This window comes from Bombus huntii, chromosome 11 (assembly GCF_024542735.1).
Source record: "Bombus huntii isolate Logan2020A chromosome 11, iyBomHunt1.1, whole genome shotgun sequence".
In the NCBI taxonomy this organism is placed as follows: domain Eukaryota; kingdom Metazoa; phylum Arthropoda; class Insecta; order Hymenoptera; family Apidae; genus Bombus; species Bombus huntii.
The window spans coordinates 2134247-2152171 of NC_066248.1; the positions used below are offsets into that span (position 1 = coordinate 2134247).

General features: G+C 42.2%; 1 protein-coding gene and 1 non-coding gene across 3 annotated transcripts in view; one reads left to right on the forward strand and one right to left on the reverse strand.

Moving 5' to 3' along the window:
• Positions 1 to 17925, forward strand: part of LOC126870999 (protein vestigial) — a 77993-nt gene that overhangs the window by 22929 nt on the left and 37139 nt on the right. The window lies entirely within an intron of this gene.
• Positions 13786 to 13867, reverse strand: Trnas-uga (transfer RNA serine (anticodon UGA)). The gene has a single exon. It is a non-coding gene; the product is annotated as a tRNA-Ser (tRNA).

Consider the following 17925-nt stretch of genomic DNA (forward strand, 5'->3'; position numbering starts at 1 on the left):
CGTAAAATATTCATACGCGTGACAGATGTATGTAACGTGCAATAATTACGAAATTTCTTTCGTTACACAATACCCTCTGAAAATCTCGTCCATCGGAATTTCGTTTTTATTTCGCTTGCGTACACGCTTGCACGTTTACGCTATTTTCCTCGCTTCGCGCTACGTCTCGTACAGCCGTGCGTCCAACTGCGAGTCGACAGGCAGCCGCGATGTTGGATTTCTTTCGTGAAACCCGGTTTCCATCGATATCGATTCTCGCGATGATCACGTCACACGCGAAAAGATTCCGCGGCGGCAAAAACGCGTTTCGATCGGTGGATTCCGAGAGATGAGCATACTCGTGGAAGTTGTCGCGCGATCCGCCACCCCTAATACCTCTAGAAACGAGCTAAAAACCGCGGCGCGGCGGCGCGGTATAACGAGGACGTCGTTGCAACAATCCGGCGGCAAAAAGAGCAGCAAAGGGGCCCAGGGAAACAGCGAAGAAGCGGAGGAGGGGGCAGTTAATTGCAGCGAGAGATGCACTTCACGGTCGCGGTACGTTATTTACGACTAGCTCGGTTTCCATGGCCGCTTTCCAGCGTGCGGTTCCAGCACGCTCATTTGCAGCGGCAGAACTCGCGGCGAACTCGACCGACTGTCCAACGTCGGCTAAACGCGCCTAATTCCTCATCGATATCGAAAGAACGGAGTGCAGGGTATGCGTGGTAAGTGGCGAATTAATAAACGCCGTCCAAAGCTCGTAAGAGCCAGGCAGCAGTCCTCTCGTCGTACCCGGAGGACTTGTGCGGTAGCACACCGATAAGCCTCCATTACTGAAATACCGACTGTTTAACCCCGCGGAACTCCATGGTCCCTGTGCAATTCCTCTGGCTCTCCCTCTATGTACATCCCTCTTTCTCTATCATCCTTAAAGCCTGTGCAACTTCCCTCCAACCGCATCTTGTGTTTCTTCCTCGCTCGCGTCCCTGCCGCCTCTGCGTCCTTCGTATCCGAGCTTTATCTGTTTCTCTTGTAAAACGTCTCCACGCGGTAGCGTAAAGCCGCTCGCCTGGCATCCGATTAATTAATGGCCCGCGGAAAAGTCGGGAAAGTTATTAACCCTTCCGTTGGCCGGTATCTCATGCTACCAGATTGCGGTCCGGCAAGAGCAGATCCAGAGAGAACCGCGGGAGCGAAAGAACCGCTTTCTTTTCCCTGCCTTTTCCATGATTTATTCTTGGACGTAGCCGACCAGCCTGGGTCCATGGAATCCGCCGGTGTGCTTTTCGCGCGAAAATACTTGGCCGCCGAGGTTCCAGCCTTTTTTCCATTCTCTTTCGACGCGGAGGATTCTTTTTCCGCCGGACCAAGCCGAACGGCTTACCTCCTTTCTGTCTTCCGAGGCGGACGCGGATCGCGCATCTGGCATCGCGCTGGTTCCCGCTTCCGTGGAATTCTCACGTGGCTGACTCGATAACGTCGGATACTTCTGTGCGTTTCGTGTCGCATTCGGTTTGATAATGGGACGAACGAGAATGTCGCGCAGTTGTTAACCGACAAATTAGGATTGCCGGCGATACAAGATTTTCTTAGAAACTTGCAAGATTTTTCGTTAAGCAACGACATAGATACATAAATAATTTATTTATCTACGTCTGTTGTACGGACCATGTATCAGGAGTAAAACTTATGTCGGTAAATTCTTCGTCCTCTCGTGCAATCCTCTAATTATAAGTTATGCGAATTTGTCGAAGAAATTTATAATTCGAGTTGCTTCGTTCTCTGAATACAGGATAGCCTCGATAGATCGATCGATCGAACGGACAATCGTGGAAAAACATTTGAAAGTCGGTCCTTAATTTGCCTCGCTTTCGCTCGTTCACTGCAAAATTACGAGCGTACACCCTTGGTTCGCTCGAGCTTTCGCCAATTAGAAATAAGACGCAAGCAATAATACTGTCAACTTATTTGATTCTTTGTCTTAGTTACAGTTTATCGACTAGCCTGGTCATATGACTGCAATTCTTATTAAAGACAGTTTTCATTTGCAGCGAGAAACTAGTTTGAGAAACGAGCGTCGTGCGATTATTCGTGCAACGTGATTATTCTGTATTCGCGATACTCGTTATCGTTTCAAAGAAAATTAATTGGTAATTGTAATCGGGAAGCGAGTAAATTTATTTGAAAGCCGAATAACTGTCTATCGATATTTCTATAATTAATTTATTCTTTTTAAAATAAAAGGAGCGTACGAAGGTTTATTAATAGCCGCTGTCCAGGCTAGGCTTAATTAAATCTCAGTCTCTCATAAACAGAACTCGAAATATTGCCTATCGTCGGACTCCATAAACGAGTATACTCCCTCGGGTTCCGCACAGGGTCGCATAATCTGTATACCGCGTTAAAATTCTTATCATACATTCCACATCCACAACGGTCCTGCATACGGTTTTATCACCGTCGTCTGAAAAATAAACTCGGAACATCGTTTCTTTTCGTTTAATCGCCAACAGTGTAAAGAAAGCAAATTCGATGCGCCAGAATCGAAAGACAAGAATATACAGTTACGTAATTAGAACGACTACGACGATTTGGAGGGGTAAGCTTATGCGAAGAGAGATTAAAATTACTATCTCGATCTTTGCGTAAAAAAACCGTATTCGAGGAGACTTCGTTGATATCTATTTCCGCTACCTGTCCACTCGTTTTTGTCCCCAACTGCTAGTACCTCAATTTCAAACTTATAGAAACTGTCCGCGAATAAACCGTCGTTATTTAGCCCCGACGTGGCACCAAAGTCTGAAAGCCTCCCCTGGTTACGCCATTGCATATCTGCCTGTCGCGGGTGCATCAGCATGCACACTATTGCACACGCTCGCAACCGTGGCTGGTTGCGACGTGTAGGCTGTCCAGCAGGTATGATTTGTCGCATCGCCGGCCAGCTGCTGCCCTCGTGTTCTCCCGGACTTTCCGAAGAAACCCATTTAGCCCGGCAAAAATATTTCTATCGGGCTGGTCCGTGGCTCGCGCGCCTCGTGTGCGACGCGCAATAAGCGGTGTGCACCACGAGCACGTTCCATCCGGTCCCGCGAAAAAATCATGCGCGCGTCCCATGCGCGTCCTTCGTCTTTTTGCCGGTCGATGATGCATGCGCGCGTACGATGGATTGATAGGGAACCCGTTGCTCCCGCTGCATTATCGACTTGGCGAATATGGTAATAGCCATAAAGGGAGAAACGAAGAGAAAACGGTGAATTGAGTTGGTTTCTGATTGTTAGGATTCTGTTTCTTCGAACGTACCGCTTTTTTCATTCCTATCGTCGGATTGAAACGATTAAAACGAAGCCAATTTATTACGACACCACACCGCACGGAATTTCCAGCCTTGCAATACGAATTACAGCAACAAATTGGATCCCACGGCCGAAAGGGGTTAATAAATCGACCACGCGTCACTTTTCCCTAAATATACTTTTCTTTGAAAATAAATAAATTCGAAGGAGGCATTGTTCCACGCAACTTGCGCAAACACACTCCGCTGCCACGGCTATGAATCAAGCTGTCAATTCACCTGGACCGATCCGTTGGATAAAAAGAATTTCTCGAAGCAGCGTTGGCCGTGCGTCACGGATCGTCGCTCGGAAACGCAGTTTCTCTCGAATTCGCTAAGAATAACGGGCTTGTTCGGAATCGTTCGGTCCCATCGATGGCCGGTCTGTTGTCCCGCGGTGACAGCTCATCCTCCGAAAGTGATTTATACCGACATCGCTACTTACTGGTTAACTTATGGTGTTTACCAATTCAATTAGAGGTACGCTGTGGCTCTCTCAGGGCGAGATACATTTGTTTCAACATTAATTTACCGAAACGCCCCGCTGTCATAACAAAACTATAATAAACCGTCGGTCGGTTTGGCTCTCGGCCAGGGAGGGACCAACCGCTTTTTGAGGGTTCATAAAATTCGTCCGAAACGTTTCGAACGACGTCATTGTTTCCTCGTCGCTACTTCCATCCGATGCCAGTTATAAATCTCCAGCTGATAATGCAGTCGCTTCGTTCATTTTCACACGATCGAACCTGTTTCGCGTTTCGAAAACGTTTTACCAAGTTGTTGTGAGATCCTCTCGATGGATTTATAGAGTTTGTCCTAAGGGTTGGAATATCGCAGTTTTCTAGATCGAAAATTGCTTTTGTAATGGACGCGTGATTTACAGACAGAACAAATTTGTGCTTTTAAATTTTATCCTGGGTTTTTAATACGATAGAGATTCAGTATTTTTATCGATTCTCGTCTGTAACTGTAGCTTGCGGTTTTTTCCAAACTATTCTTTTCAACGATATTGTTAAGAATTCTTCGTTGCGCGTTAAATCAAGTTGGAAACTTTCACGCGTACCCTGTACCGCTCACCGGATCTTGAAAATTAAATGAAGGAAAATCGGCTCAGTTTCCATCTGAAATTCGATTTTTATCCTACCCGACAGATCGTTACTTAATTCGCGTAGAACCGAATTAGCGCGCCACCGTTCGTCAGATTTAGAGCGAAGCGCCGTTGTTATTTTTCCAGCGCGAGTCGCACGAGCGGGGCAAAGCGCGTCGTGCCGGGAATGTCGAGAAAAACGAAAGAAAACGCGCGAAAGCACGCGGCGATTTTCGACTCGGCGCTAAAGCACAATGCCTGCGAATTCTTCGCGGGTACGACGCCGACGAGCGCTCAGCGTCTCTATATTTACGAGCGAGAAAGTGACTGGTCCGGTTGCTCGACTGATTCACCATCGAGATACGGGTTAAATTCGATTGTTCCTTCGTTCCTATCGTCACCTGTCTAATTTAACGCGTTTCTTGTTAGGCTGATCTTTGACGACTTTGCGTTCGATGCCAGTAGAACTGGCTGCGCAACAGCGAACACTCGTTGAGACAAACGAGCGTGATACGGAAGAGAGATACCGAAAATTCGCAACACCAAATCTACTTAACGAAAGTATAAGAATTCGCGTAAAATATGCGAAGGTTTCTCACACCCGGCCATGTTGTCAACGCGTTGAATCAAAGTTCCATTCGATCTTATCAACGACAATCACATTTCAAAGACACTTTTCCAACATTTATCAGCATAATCTGGCAAGAAATCCAGCTACTCTTTCCACCTACTCCCCTCTACCGTCTCTTTTTTCTCTACCGCAAGTCACAGTGAAATAGATTCGTTAGAAAGAAAGGCAAAGAGCTGCGTGTCTAACGGTCGCGCGCCTCGCTACCCGGAGAAACGGATCTCCTTATTTTTCTTGCGCGGCCCCGTAACCGGCGCAGAAAGTATAAGTTATAGCGACGAGAGTGAACTCTCGCTGTAAAATATATACAGCGGGCAGTGGTCATTAAGAGAGTCATTTGTAAGCAGTTGTAACCGCGCGTCGAGTGCTTTACGATAGCCGAGCTGTATTTTATGCCGACAAGAGGTCCACGTCGGTAACGCGAGCTCATAATGAGACTAGCTTTTATAGAGTCGAATGGTTTTTCTCGGGTTTCCCGTGTACACGGCCCGAAAGTCACGTCGATCGGTTCGATCGAGACCGGAAGCCGCAAGAACCCGTCTCCGTCTTGATAGAAGCGTGTCGATTTTCCAGACGTTGCGGGGGATCTACGAACGCCGGAGAAAGTTCCACGACTTCCACCCTGTGGCTCACGAACTTTCATGAATACCGGTATTTCCTTTCTCATTGTTAGTTCTTTATTCTATCTTCCATTCGGATGGTAACTTCAGAATCAGAGATTTTTTTTTTTTTTTTGCTATGAATGTATTCCATAAAGTAGGTATTTACGGTAACTGGAAAAACGTATGTGCTCGTATTTTTCAATTAAGCGTCTCGTTTCATCAGGTTCGATACGACGAACCTGTGTAACGATCGCTTAGAACGTCTATATAAAATATATGGTAATATGTTTTAATCTTCGTTTATAAAACAACAAGTAAACTATGTACGTACTTCTTTAACATTTTGACATTTCATATTTCAAGAAAAAAATCTATACAGAAATACGTATTATTAATACTAAAAATGGAAAGAATTTTCTTCTTGTAACGCGTTAACAAAGATTATCGACTCTAATTAATAGAACTGCGATTACCATGATTATTCTCATCGTTACAAAAAGAAAAAGAAAGAAAAGAAACGAGTTCTCGAATGTCCCTGCGGGTAAAATCGAATCAAGGCCTCATTAGGCAAGCAACGAAAGGAACGGGGCGCGACAAAAACGATTCGTCGACGAAACGTTGACACCGCTGTTACGCAACGGTGTAAATCGGCACGAGCGACACCGCGTGCTTCCTCATTAACCGGCGCGAAAGTAAATCGCGAAACGGCCAGCCAGACGACGATTTATAAGGAATTTCGGGATTCGAGATTAGAAGAGATGCCGTTGCAGCCGATGAATCACTCGGAGTTCGCGGGCTGCGATTCCTGGCATTCAAAAGAGGCGTTAAGTGATTAAACGACTAGTTGTCATCGGTGACATTAACATATTGCGTTCCCCGCGGCCGGAGTTAATGACTTGTATCCAAACTACCGGCTGTCATGTAGAAAAGAATTATATATGACGGGGACGACAGTGGAAAGTGATCTTTCTGGCTGTGAACGAGATAAGAGATAGAACTGAATCTTTGCCGAGCACGATGCGCTTTGGGCACATCCGCGCAGCGTTTATCTGTCCTCCGTTTTGCGCTTCTTGTTCTACGTGTTCAATATTTCTTTGTTAATTTTAAATATATTTTTAATACATCAATCGAATGATACAACGAAAAAGAAGAGAATATTCGTAATAAAAAAAAAAAAAGATTTATTATCGATTTATTTCTATTTATAATCGATTACGAAGAAATTTTCAAGAAGCGAAGAACGGAACAGCATAAAGAGAAAATAAGAAAGAATAACGAAGAAGGAAGAGTGTAACGAAGAAACAGGTAAAAAGAGGACAAAAGAGAAGGATGAACGTAGAACGGAAGAGGTCCTTGTGGACGAGAATCGACCTTCGAAACACGGAGAAAGCTCTCCACGTAAAGATCCACGGATAACAGGATATAAATGAGTCTTCGAGAGGTCCGAGGGCAAATATAGACCAGCGTGTTAGCAAGAGGTAGTGGCCTGAAATGGGACCGAATGGCACCAGTATGGAAATGCGATCGGCTTTTAAACGTCGAACCGCGCTCAGCTATGTTAATTCCGTACGTGTTACTCGAGGTGTAGCTTCTGTTTATCTTCGAATCTATCCAATGTAGCTTAACGAACGCCGAAGACCACCTACGTATAACCAAAGTCTAGCTGCTATTTTTCTATCCAAGTTGTACAGTTTTTTTCACGGATAAACCCGTGACGATCGTTTTACCGAAGATATTAGATCGATAGGAAAGCTTTTTCGAGGATTTTCATAAATTCCAGCAATCCACTAATTGAGATGCACGTATATTTTAATTGTTGAAACATGGAACATTAAGAGGCGGATAATATATCTGGAAATATCAACTGCTGTTGAAATTTTAATCGATTTGATTGTTCTGCAATACAAACGCATCTATGATTTCAAAGGTACTCGATGTCGATGTATTTTTTCATGATCGACGTATGTTAATTACAAATCAGACGAAAGTAGAGTTCATTAACGTAATTTAATCCGATATTATCGATCGATAGTTACTTTGATACGCAAATTAATATATTTTCCACAAAGTTCTACGTACGAGAGAAATCTTTTTGGTTGCAGCATGGCGAAGATGACAATAGCAAGATATAATATTTTTATGGAAATAGGAAGTCTGACACTTAAAATTGGTTAAAATATTCTCTCTTATGAAACAATGTTTCGATTCTAAAACGTAATGATCGGTGTAAGACGTAGGATTACTATCGCAAATATATTTATTGTTTTCTGCGTCTTGGATTTCTCACGTTACGAACCATGTGAATCGAGATCTTCGTAAACGAAGTTGTTACGATTAATAATTCTAACTCTTTTCACAGCAAGATCGTATCGCGCGTCGTAAGATAATTAACAAATTGAACATCCGTAAGTATTCTATATCTTAATGAAACAATTAAATTTATCTATGACAGTAAAACTTTGTAACAAGGTTTCCTAATATTAATGTTCCTCGTCAAATCTACGACAAAAATCTAATTGAAAGTCGTCAACTGTATGTTCGTACTTATTCCCAGGTTCGCTTAATTTCATGAAATTTGCCCTGTTCTCTCTTTTTTCTTTCCTATACCCGCGATGATAAAACGCAAATTCATCGCATCCTATTAGAGCTCTCGTAGCGGGAACCATTCGAATTGCAAAGAATTAAATTCACCATGGAATATGAACGGCAAATAAAAACACCCCCTGCTTTGCCAATTACGTACATATATGCACAGTTCGAGTTGGTCCGAGTAAAATATCACTCGCGTGACTGTTGAACGTATACGTATATTACAAGTATTCACGTACGTATGCGAGTTGTACAGGAGGGAATCTCAGTGCGTATCAATTCCAGGGATAATACACGTGTGAAATTTCTCAGAGATCTTTGTGCTCTCCGTTGTCACACGTATTTAGGCCTTTTCTTTTATTTTCTGCTCTTGCGAATGAACGCTCGATCGGAATCGCTCTGTAGACAAAATCAACGGCGATGATAAGACGCACGATAGTTCAAGAAACCGTTTGAAACGAAAGCCGAGTACAAAATGAGTGTTTGGTGAATGGTTAAAGATTCTCCATCAGATATCCATTTACCTTTAATCGTAATAGTTAAACTTGAATTAAAATATGGTAGGAAAACGTGTCAAAAGCGATTGAAAAGTAGGAAATATATTTTATTCAGGCTATTCCTGAAATTTCTTGAAGCAAAGATGCTCGCGGCGGGGTTCTTCGAATTCCACGAAGGCGCTGTTGCTTCTAAAGCCGAGATGTTCGCGTTGATTAAGCGACGACACAAACGAACCGATCGATCGAAGGGAAACTTCGTAGTCGAGATTCGAGATCGCGGAAGGCGAGAAGCCTGTATGAACTTAATTTGATAGAGGCCGTGGCGTCTGCATAAAACGAGCTAATATAGAGCAGAGCCTCCCTCGAGCCAGACATTTTGCACGGTTCTCTAGTTTCCCGGGGTTAATAAAGACACCTTTGTGCGTGCCGCGGCAGAGGCATACACGTTCGCTTCTCTCGAACCGTCTGCACTCTGGCATCGCGATTAAGGGATCGTGCGTGATCATCGTTTCAATTGAGAACATCACCTGTGAAGTGGTTCTCTCGAATTTGACGCAAATCTTCCGTGAACCGTGCGCGCGTCATTCGCCAGCAAAATAATTCAAAGATACGCTTGGTCGGATTATAAATGCTTATAACGTGAAATTGTAAAACTCACTGGAGAAACAGTGGAACTCCTCGAGCAAGAAATTCGAGAACCGTCGGAATAACTTGGAAAGTAATCGTAAAGAACGATGAACAATTTGCAGTTGGCTGAACCATTTTAAATATCTGAAACTGGAATTTTCATATTTACGCAGAGAAATGTACTAAATCACGAATTAGGCTGCTGTACAAATTTTTGTAAATGCCACTAATATTTTTCCAACGCACAAAGTTATTGTTTCCTTCCACGAATAACAGGAATCGCCGTGATCGTTGTTCCGTAAATGTCTGTCGATGAAATCAAAGCAACAGAACGTCGGGAAAGTTGAGCGATCCTCTAGCGATGCAGCTCGATGATCAAAGGGGTGTCGTGAAAAAGCGAGGTTTCGGGGCGACGGTGCCAGCATCTGTTTTTCATTGGACCGGCAGCTAGCCGCGAATTCTTCGCGTTTTCGTCATTTCGTTTGGCGAATCCCGTCGGCGAAGGAAGATTCCGAAAGCTCGTCGAGAATGTCCTCTCATTAATAAAAGCGCGACGCGACACGTTATCGAGACGGTCAAACAGATGCGTTCACCTCGCGTCGCTTGCCAAAGCTGGCCAGAACTCGAGACTTCCGTGGAATGCACGAATCCGGCATACTTTCATCAATTTCTCGTGTCTGATGAGGCCACGCGCAGCTATTTCATTGACGACTCGAGCGGATAAGCTTTAACTGGCGAACCGAGCATTGACATGGAAGCATCGTTATCGCCAACTACGATAACGCGTTCATCGATGTTGGTGAAGACGCCAGCGCTCGTTGAGTGTACGTCGAATCTCGCTGGTCCGAGTTGCGATATCGGCGATCCCTTCGTTCGTGTTCTCTTTCTATAGCAAAATTGACGGAAGAAATTGTGACTTGAAGCTACGTGTCCTAAGTGGAATAAAGAAAGGTCAATGAACTTTTTAATTTTGTGTAGCTTCGTATAAAGAGGGAAGAGGCAGGAGATTGTTACACATAATCACGTGCTTAGAAGTTATACGTTGTAATAACAAATTTTCGTTCTAAAATTAAACGTTCGAAGAAAAGATACCAAATGTAAAATGAAATATTTGGAAGAAAGATCTTAGCTGTAAAATTAGATACACTGGAGTACGATAAATAAAGGTTATTAAGGAAGTAAACAATGGACCTTGCGGGCAAAGTTCATGAAAGAAGATCGCGTAAATTGTACGGGCAGCTAATTTTTAAACAAAGCCTTAATTTCGTAGCTTCATAATATCGTTGCTTACCGGTTATTACTCGTCGGGATAATAAATGATTATTACGTCGAGGAGGAAGGAGGAGAAGTTGGGGGATGGAGTCGAAGCAGGGTCGAAGAAGAATTCTTTGATGTTTTCTCGCTCGACCTGCTTCAAGCGGAGCGACAAATTCTCCGATATTCGAGCGATGAAAAGGTCCTTGTTGCGGGGTTTCTTCACGGTTTTCATTGTAATATGTGCGGATTAGAGTATGGTGAATTAACGCAGAATGATCGATGCTTGTCGCGTTCTTGGAAACAATTTTTTATTAATTATACATTTATTAAAGCAAATTAATTCACGTATATAGTTTCTACATGTACAATTAAAAAATGTTGCGATAAAGGAGACGTTAATTACAGAATGAAAAGAATATTTGTGCACAGCCAAGATGTAGCGATTGTTAGTCGTCGATAAGATTTTACGCGGTTCGAATTAAGTACGAAGCGTGTAACACGCGAGAGCAGCGCGTGCCTCGCTTCGCATAGAGTTAGCGATGATAAGACCTCTTTATCAAGGTTAAATAGCGTGTAAATGGAAACGGCAAGTTACACAATTAGAGTAGCTTTAGATAAGTATGACGGACGGAATTTTAAAAATATAAATTCAATGGTTAAAGAAAAACAATGGTCTGCGTTCGCGTAAACATCTGGACCAAAGACATTCGTTTCTTTTCACACCGATACGTTTAACCATATTTTCATTAAGAAACACACGATAAAAGTAAATAAAACATATTTCATCGAAAAGAAGCCAGTGTGCTGATATTTGCGAGAGGTAGTGCGAGTGTTGTACAAGTTGCTATGGGTGGAAAGAAGCGAAAGAAGCGAAAGAAGACGTCAACGGGCGCAACAAAGGCAGGCGGAAGATCGGATCGAAGGGGAATCGAGATAATTCCATTTCAGTACATCACACACGGCGGAACGGTGTTGAATCGGAAACGGGGAATCCACATCGACGATCGCGATCGTCAGGCGTGCACGGTCGCCGCTTACTTATTTCTTCGCAAATATGCCGGGCTAGCGTTCTCCTGCTTGATGAGTGCGCAAAGAGGATAACGAAGGCCGTAAACCTTTCCAGTGGCTCTGCATGCGATTTCTGATTCGCTTCCACGATCGACTAAACGACCGGGCGACGTCTTATTTGCGCTTTCGCATCCTTTTCGTCTTTACTCTCTCTCTCTCTCTCTCTCTCTCTCTCTCTCTCTGTTTCTTGCATCGTTTTCTTTTTCTTCTTGCTCGATGCTCGACACGGTACATTTGTCCTCGACCGTACAATGGTTCACCGCGATTTCCGCGATAGCCGACAGCTTTACGGTCACCTCGTCTCAGAAGAAAACGTATGCTAATTCGTCGACGGGTCTGATTTCTCGCGCTTTAAAGGTCTGAGATAGGACGGTGGCTTTTGATGTGGATCTACGTTATTAAAGTTAAATTATTGCCACTTCTTACACTTACATTAACGCGTTTCCATTTGTACAAGTAATTTCAAGAGTTTCGCAATCATCGCGATGGTAATTAAATTACTCGTATTGCGCCAAATGGCACAGTCTGTCGTCTCTGATTAACAAATCCTTCAATTTCTTATTATCAAGATCTTATAACAGGTTTCTTTAAAAATACCTCCTACAGATAGTTTCATAATTATTTAATTGTAAGACATTTATCTTTGCGCCAAGAGAGTGGATTTGCGCAACGTTTGCGAAATCGTGCGAAAAACAAAGTTGATTAATTAGTTAGGTTTATGGGAAAACCTATATATTTTTACGCACTCGCTCTGACATCCATCGCGACAAGTATAATTGTGAAACGTTGATAAGCAAATTGCGATATACATGCATAAATATCGGACAAATAGAATTTGTTCGTTTCGAGAAATAATTTTATTTACGTAAAACGTGTAAAAAAAGCGAAAAGTAAAACTTCCTGACAAGAAGCAGCTGGCTTCGACCAATCTGGAACAAGCACTGCTTAATTTTACCCCGAAGCGAACGATTTTTATTCACGAGGCGGAGCGCGCTTCCGGTCTGGTCGCGGCTTTCTGTCTGCTGCCGTTTCCGGCAGCGGAGAACAACTCTCCCGGAGGAAATAATTTCATCAAAAAGTCGCGTCGAGCGTGGAAGAAAGCCGCGCTCGGCCATGCTTCTGCAGTTCGCGCAAGCGCGTTTTACGCCGCCGTAATTGCGAGAGGCATAATTGCAGTCCCCTTTGTTTCTTCAATTACGCGAGTTTTATAAACGAGCGACGCGAGAGAAACGCGAGGGGACCGTCGAGGAATTTTTATGAAATGGCTTCTGTTCTCGGCGGCGTTGTCATCGCTTGCCCGTGGACTCCACCTACGCAGCCACCACCGAAAAACGAGGGTGTCCTCCGTAATTTTTCTCGCGTTTGTTCGCGATATTTCGATAATTTTCCTTCTTCACATTTATATCATTTTGCATGTTTTTACAGAGAAATTTCGTAAGCGTAATAGGTTCTGTACGAAAGTTCGATGTTCCTGATCAAGTTAGAATTAAATCTATCGTAGTTAAATGTATCTACGTGTATGTCCAATAGGAATGAAATTTTTACTAAAAACACCTCTTTAAAAATACATTCGTGATACTCATTTTACAATTCTGTTACAAACTTTAAACGTTGCAGACGTCGTCGCTCGTAGAAGTAACTTATCTTTCGCAATGCATCAACGTCGACGTAGGTTTTATCGGGTCCTGCGTGCCCTTTGCAAATTATTATCGCTATCATCGAATCTCGGCTGAACGTAACGCTCATTGCGTAGGTGCGATGACGAATTACAACTTCCTAATCTCTATTCAAATCTGCATACTTCATACTTCCGAGCAGTCGTTATACTCGCGGAAGCCACGCTTCGGAAACCTTTTCTTCTCCGCTTCATTTACAATCGTAGCTGATGCAAAATAAATGTTACAAAAGTGACAAATGAACGTTGGAAATACGCGAGTTAAACTCTATACAGTGTAAGCTTCGAGAGAGTAAATGCGGTCATAGTATATCTCTGTAGTCGTTTGAGATCAATTTTTTTTTTTAAATATTGTATTGATAATAATTGAAAAATAATATGTATATGATATTTTAGCATCCTATGCTTGTGTAAAAATGATTTAAAAGAAAAAAAAAATTTTCGCTGCGGACAGGATTCGAACCTGTGCGGGTAGTACCCAATGGATTTCAAGTCCATCTCCTTAACCGCTCGGACACCGCAGCTCTGTTCAATGGCTTGTTACATACGGTACGAATGGTGAATAGAACGCAAGGAATTGTTTGTAAATATTTTACTACAGATAAAAGATAGATTAACGTAACAATATAATAATAATATAATAATATAATAAGGTAATAAAAGTAGATATTAGGAATTACGCATTACGTTGCGTAACAAACGTAGATTGTATTAAAGAACGAAATATTGTATAAAGCAAACAGATAGAAGAAATTCTTATCATCGTGACGAAATAACACTATCGAAATATTTCGTAGCCTAGAAAAATCAGTAATTCTACAAATCCGAAACACTGTAACGCTTTTCGTTACAATTTTCACCAGAAATAGTTAATTCTTTGCTTTCGCCGCCAATTGAAGAAGGAACCACAAAATCACACGACGTGCCAACGTGTTAATTAAGCTTCAATTAATAGAGTCCAGTAAGTTTCTTTCACGACGCCACTGCTACTTGGGTAAGAATTTCAATTAGCCGAGGAAACGATCGAACTAAGACAATTACAAGGGAACAGGGTCGCATTTCCGGGTTTTAACGAATGAACTGCAGATTAATTAAACTCGCTTCTCTCTCTTTCTTTCCTGCAAGGTTCTGAGGAAAGCGGCACATTGCGACCGTATTAACGATAATTGAGTCATCTCACGGTTGTTTAATTGCGATCGTTAACAGAATGATATCGAGCTTCGTGTGTAGCCTTGGTCTTAAAGTGAAAAGGAAAAAGAGAAATTGTGATTTTCACGACCGTTATTCTCGACTCGTGTCGCTCGCAATTAACCATTTTCAAGGATGATAAGAAAGGACATGCAGGAACATCAATGAACGTTTAATGTAACCGTTAATTGCCAGATATAGCGACGTTACTCTTTTTAACGTGTCGTATTCGTTGTAACATCTCAGTAATGCTTATATATCTTTATTTGATAATTTACAAAATAACATTGCTTAATGTCCACCTACATCGAAGATTTTTTCCAGTTGTTTCGCGAATATTCGTAAAATTTACTGTATATCGTTTCAGTTTTTTCAATTTGCATCTTAATTCGTATTTAGTTTGATTTCTAGTTGAATATTTCTCGTTCTGTGATCATGGATCGAAGATCGGTCTTTCGCTTGTGACATAAAATATCATTTTTATTCTCTTTCGTTTTCACCTCGTTATTCTTGGGCATTAATAACATAAATTTTTAACTTAAACTATTAATCTTATCTTTATGGACGTCGAACAATTGGGAACATCGTTAATTTGTAAAAAAGATCTTTAATTTATAAGACTTCGTTCGATATAACCCGATCTCTTCGCTTATTTACATTTCTGCATCGCGATAACTCCAAAAAAATTACCCACTCTTTCACAAACAAAGCTATATACACACGTATACGAAGTTCTTCTTACGTCCCAGCCCCCGATTCTGCAATATCATTGCGCGTTCACTTATAACAACATTAAGCTCATTAATATCATCAACAGAAGCAATAAATTTCCTCGTGACCATACTGCAATTCGCCGACTGAGAAAGTCACGATCCTATTTGTCGTGTGACTTTTCCTCGTTCAGAAGGATCGAGGTGAAAAAAGAGGAACTTTTCCTCGTCTCTATCGAAAGCAAGGAAAGACGCAATGAAAACTCGTTTCGGACCTGCATTCAGAAAACCAAGGCCGTGTATTCCCTAGCGACTAGCGGACGAAATATCAAAGGTTTTCGCGGATCATTTTTCATTCCCATAATCGGTCGTCTCATCTCGAGCAGCTCGTGACACTGCACTAACTGACAGTGACGAATCGACAGTTGTTGAGTCAACCCTTGAGACACTGACTGAGACTGGTGTCTCTGTCCCACGCGTTTCGTGACTAATGAAAACGTAGCGTCCTTTCGAATCCGACGAATTGTACTCCGACTCGATCCGACTTTATTCGCTGTACCGTGAGAAGTCAGATCGCTATCAATGGTCAGTTTAGAAATGGAAAGTTCGATCATCGAACTATCGTGCAACGTTTACTCTTGCAAATGATTATGGCTATATCTAATAAGTAAAAGTTGTTTCATAGTTTTGGGAAAAATGTGTCGGGGATTGTCTGACATTGGGAGATTTTGTACTTTTAGTTAATTTTCTGTCTGTAATTTAGAAAAAAAACTTGATAAGAACAACGAAGAAAAATTAGAAAATTATTAAGAAGGTAAAGAATAGTTACTTCTCTCTGTTGCGTTACGCAACATTAGCTTTATCCTTCCTTTCTCTATTTACGAAACTACAATGGTATTTGTTATTAATATCTATAAGACTTGTAAAACGTCAATAGCATTAGATATACGTCATAATTGCTGAAACGCTTTACACAAATGGTAAATACGCTGTGCCAGTCATTTTATCAATTCACGTCACATGGTGCGTAGATAAGAATGCAAGAATATTAGCATCGATTCATTAGTCACTCGGTCTAGAAGGAATTAAATTGCATAATATCTCTGCATAATTATATATTTTTTCTCTTTGTTTAACCTACGTCTTTAGTATTGGCTTTCTAAACTTTGAATTTTACAATGTTACTCGTAAAAAGGTCGTGGAATGTCAATTTGTTAGCACTATAATTTTTAATTCTCAATTTTTATAGCGTAAGTAATCAAAAACAAGGTTAATAAAATCACACGTATACCTATCTAATGGCAGAATCAACGCTATCGTGTTTTCTTTCATTCAATAAGCATTCCAAGCAGTTGCAACTTTTAATTACGTATAGGTAACTGTGGGACCAACTTTCTTTACGGATACGCGAGACCTGGCAATCGGAAACCGCGAGCAAGATTCATAATTATGGGAGGGAATTAATGCAATTGCAACTGGTCAGTCACACGCTGACGATTACGTGCGCGCTTAAATGGCGACACGGGAAGTTTCGTTCGGATAAAAACCGTGGCCCTTCACCTGTCTCATAAACGAGCCGAGTGGCTTTCGCGTACCATACTGGTTTTGCACCTTGAGCATTGAAAAATGCACAGCGCGCCCGAGAAATCGGGAAAGTTAGAATTAGGTACATTTTGCACGAAGCGTTCCGCGTCGAACGTGCTTGACATACTTTTCCACGCAAACTTGCCAAACGCGAACCGAGACTTTCAAACATATAATACATCGATCTCTGACAGTTTGCGATTAAAGGATTATTTTGTTACTTGATTTTGTCATCTATTTTTGAAGTCCAATTTCCGAACAATCTGAAATCACGAGAAATTAACGGGTGTTTGTTTTTGTTAGAGAAAAGAACGAGAAGAACCTATTTTATTCACTTCGCAACTCGATACGATTAATTATAATTTTTATCATAGTTTCTAAACCTAGCCTGTTCCATGCTGGCAAAGGAACAAAACGAGTTTAATTCTACATCCTGTCTTTTCCCTTACATCCCAATTTCCACACTGACTTATCAGAAACCTGGTCGTTGAACGATCCATGGGAAGTTCAGTCTCGATAATTCTACTCGGCGTAGCGATAAGCATTCCCCGCGAAGTTTCCGTGCCTCCTCATCCACATAATCTATTCACCTCTGCTATACCTACTTCCATAGCCCGTAGAACGAAAAAAAAAAAAAAAAAACACTTATACATGAGTACGTGTAGACGTAGTGTACAATAAAAAGAAAAACTGTGGAGGGAAAACGGTTGAAAAAATGCAGCAAGAAGAAGGTAACTTCAATCTCGTTGGAATCCCTCTTCGTTCAGCCGTATCCAATATAGACGTTCCCCGGTAGGAGAGGAGGCAGCGACCGCGCCTCCGCGGAACGGATTTTCGAGTGATCGTCGCGCCGCAAGGTGGAATGCACCTGCTACGCGCGAACGATCTTGGTTCAAAGGTTAAGTAGAAAATGTCGTAGGTAGGCACGCGAGGGGGGCGAGGGGGAGGTGGTAGGAGGTCGGGAAGGGCGAAGACGAGGGCCGCAGGGCAGGAGGAGGCATCGCAGACCGAAGAGGCTACCGCGGCAGAAGCTAAGCGCATATTAAGGAGGCTCGTAAAATTATAAGCATTCCTAAGAATCTGGTAATACGTCGACGCGT